The following is a 4,188-nucleotide window of genomic DNA, read 5'->3' as shown; positions in this document are numbered from 1 at the left end:
GTACCTGCTTTGCACAGAGGTGAGGTCCTTCTGGTGTGACGTTTGTAGTATAATGACTAAGATCACAGGGTTACCTTTCCATTCGATCCTGAGCTGTTCACTGGGAAACCTCACAGCTCTCAACAGGTCTTTAACGAAGCCCCAAATTAAACTTGCAGAACTTGCTTCATGTGTGGCCAGGAAATGTATCGCGATGACGTGGAAGTCTGATTCCCCCACTCTCATGGACAGATGTTCTGTGGAAATGAACAGCTGTGTTCCTCTTGAAAAGATTACATGTAGTCTCAGAAAGACATATCACTTATTTTTGAAAGTCTGGCAGCGTTATTTGGAGTACATGGGTACAACACTAACAGCACCACAGGACTGTAACTATTTTGCTCATTGCAGTCTCTTTGTGCTGTGTCACTTTATGCACCAACCTCTTTTGTTTTTGTTTGTTTTCTTTGGGCGGGGGAATTATTTATTTACTTTATTTCATTTTATTTCAGTCTGCAGTAAGATGATCTTAGTCCGCCTTCTGCTGGAGAAACGCTGCACTACATCAACACTGAGACTGAAGCCCCGCCCATCACCACCTGACCAATCACAGAACAGGAACCTGCTGACGTCACACTGACGTTAATATGAGTTTTACTTTGAAAGTCGCAACATGATGAACATGATAAAACATTTAAAGAAACAATAACTTACAGTTTAATTGTAGAATATATCCCAAAAAATATATTGGTTACATATATTATAGATGATGGTATATCATCTTAAAGAAAATATAAGTTTATATCTGTAAAATAGTAATGAAATATCCTAAAACAAATTGGTAAAATATCCTAAAATATTCGTAAGCATACTAAAGAAAATATCAGTGCATATCCCTAAAATATATTAGTAACATATCCAATAGTATAAATGATAGTAAATAATAGGTTTGTATCCAAAAGTTCGAATAACATATCCAAAAGTTCGTCATTAAATATTTTAAATATCAATAAAACATCTTAAAAATATGAATAAAATATCCTAAAACATTGGTAAAACATACTCGAGAAAATAGTCGTGCATATCAGCTGTTTGTCTTTTTTTTGTCTTTAAATCCTTCTTCAGATCAACATTAAAGGTTTATTGATATGAACTGGTTTCACTGGTTCCCTCTGTGTTGCGAGTCTGAGACCAGCAGGAGGCGCTGTGAGCCAACAGTTCATCATAAAACCACCAGAGACAGAAATTAAGGAATTATTAAGGTCATGAGGAAGATTCAGGATTTATATTTTCAGACTTTATTCAACTTCATTTTTAGAAATGGCTGTTTTTATCTGTAAACTCAAGTTTTGAAAAGTAACTGAGTTAAAGTAAAAAGTGTCGTGAAGTAGAAGTACACAGAAGTAGGAAATAAGGCATAAGTACTCGTGTTTCTGTCTCTAAACTAAAAGACAGTAAAGTTACTCTGGTTTCATTCAGGACTTTTATTTTGAAACTGAATACTGAACCCAGTTCAACCAGTTCTGAGTTTTGTTGTTTAACTTTTCATTGGCTTCTTTCAGCAGAAGCATTGAAGGTTTTCTGCCTTCAGTCTGTATGAAGCTTTGATTTAATGATCATTTACAATTTAATGTATTTTCATATCATTGAATCGTCTCATGAAAAATAGAATAAATTGATTTCTTGTATTAATTAATCTGCTGCAGAGAAAATAAAAAAATGTGGTTAATTTTGTAGCTTATTGACTGGACTTAAAGCGATAAAAAGTTTAAATATTGAAAGTAAAAATACATTATATTTCATCTTTTAAAACGTGCCGTTAAACTTCCTGAGTGAAGTTTATGGAGATGAAGATATTAAAATGATGTATATTTATATATTTATATATTCATATTTGACCTGTGTCACTCCTCCGCGAATCGCCACCTTAACGTGGTGGTGGAGTTTGAGTGGCTCAGTGATCCTGGGAGCTATGTTGTCCGGGGCATTAGCCCCTGGTAGGGTCTTCCAAGGCAAACAGGTCTCAGGGGAGAGCCCAGACTAAGAGCGGTTCAAATGGCCCTGATGATAAGCAGCCCACGGTCTTCAGCCACCTCACCCGGACCAGGGAAACCGGGGCACCCTCCTGGAGCCAGACCCAGGAGGGGAGCTCGTCAACGAGTATCTGGTGGCCGGGACTTCGCCCATGGGGCCCAGTCGGGCTCAGCCCGAAGAAACAACATGGAGCAGCCACCCTGTGGACCCACCACCCGCAGGGACAAGCATCGGGGTCAGGTGCAATGTAGACCGGGCGGCGGGTCAGGCCGGAGGCCTGGGCACGCCGATCGCCGGCAGCATAGACTAGCTCTAGGGATGTGGAACGTCACCTCACTAGCGGGGAAAGAGCCGGAGCTGGTGCAGGAGGTGGAGCGATACCAGCTAGATAGAGGGTCACCTCCCTGCGCCTATGGGTTGCAGGGAGCAAGGCTCTGACTGTGGTTTGTGCTTATGCACCAAACAGCAGTTCAGAGCTTTTTGGCCTTCTTGGAGTTGGTGGGAGGGGTCCTGGAAAGGGTGCAGCCTGCCGACTCCATAGTTCTCCTGGGGGACTTCAACGCTCACGTGGGCAATGACGGAGAAACCTGGCGGGGGGTGATTGGGAGGAACGGCTTGCCCGATCTGAACCCAAATGTTCGAACATAAGGTGGCTCATAAGTGTACCTGGTACCAGAACACCTTAGGCCGGAGATCAATGATCGACTTTGTAATCGTATCATCTGATCTGCGGCCGTATGTCTTGGACACTCGGGTGAAGAGAGGAGCAGAGCTGTCAAATGATCACCACCTGGTGGTGAGTTGGATCAGATGACGGGGGAACCGGTTGGAAAGACCCGGCAAGCCCAAACGTATAGTGAGGGTGAACTGGGAACGTCTGGCGGAGGACCCTGTCCGGGAGGTCTTTAACTCCCACCTCCGGAAGAACTTCTCACACATCCCGAAGGAGGTTGGGGACATGGAATCCGAATGGGCCATGTTCAAAGCCTCTATTGTGGACGCGGCCGCTAGATGCTGTGGCCGGAAGGTCATCGGTGCCTGTCGTGGCGGCAACCCGAGAACCCGGTGGTGGAAGCTGTCAAGCTGAAGAAGGAGACCTTCAGGGCCTGGTTGGCCCAGGGGTCTCCTGAAGCAGCTGACAGGTACCTGGCCAGAAGGGCTGCAACTGCGGTGGTCGCGGATGCTAAAACTCGGGCATGGGAGGACTTCGGGGAGGCCATGGAGAAGGACTTTCGGTTGGCCTCAAGGAGGTTTTGGCCGACGGCTTCCTGGCCGACGGCTCAGGAAGGGAAAGCAGGACGGGGGACATCGTCGGGCGGTGGAAAGAGCACTTTGAGGAACTCCTACACCCGACCAACATGTCCTCTGCAGAGGATCCAGTGCCTGAAGACCTGGGGGGGGGGCTTAGCCATATCCCTGGCAGAGGCCGCTGAGGGAGTCAAAAAGCTCCTTGGTGGCAAGGCGCCGGGGGTGGATGAGATCCGCCCTGAGATGCTGAAGGCGCTGGACATAGTTGGGCTGTCCTGGCTGACACGCCTCTTCAATGACGCATGGGGGTCGGGATCAGTGCGGATTCCGTCCCGCCCATGGAACAGTGGACCAGCTCTTTACCCTCGCAAGACTACCGGAGTGGTTCTGGGAGTTTGCTCAACCAGTTTACATGTGCTTTGTGGACTTGGAGAAGGCTTTTGACCGGGTCCCTCGGGGGTTCTTGTGGGGGTTGCTGCGGGAGTATGGGGTGCCGGACCCGTTACAACAGGCGATCCGGTCTCTGGAGGACTGCAGTAGGAGCTGTGTCCGCATTCTCGGTAATAAGTCAGACACGTTCCCGGTGGGTGTTGGCCTCCGCCAGGGCTGCCCTTTGTCACCGGTCCTGTTCGTGACTTTCATGGACAGGATATCTAGGCGCAGCCTGGGGGTGGAGAACGTCAGGTTCGGGGGTCTCGGGATCGCCTCTCTGCTGTTTGCAGATGATGTGGTCCTGTTGGCCTCCTCGGATCGTGACCTCCAGCATTCACTGGGGCGGTTTGCAGCCGAGTGTGAAGCGGCGGGGATGAGAGTCAGCACCTCCACATCTGAGGCCATGGGTCTCTGCCGGCCTTGTAGACATACAGACAGACATGTAGACATACAGACAGACATGTAGACAGACAGACATGTAGACACAGACAGACA

This window comes from Melanostigma gelatinosum, assembly GCF_949748355.1.
Source record: "Melanostigma gelatinosum genome assembly, chromosome: 7".
Taxonomy (NCBI): domain Eukaryota; kingdom Metazoa; phylum Chordata; class Actinopteri; order Perciformes; family Zoarcidae; genus Melanostigma; species Melanostigma gelatinosum.
The sequence above is the reverse complement of the archived record's forward strand: the minus strand, read 5'-3'. Positions refer to the sequence as shown.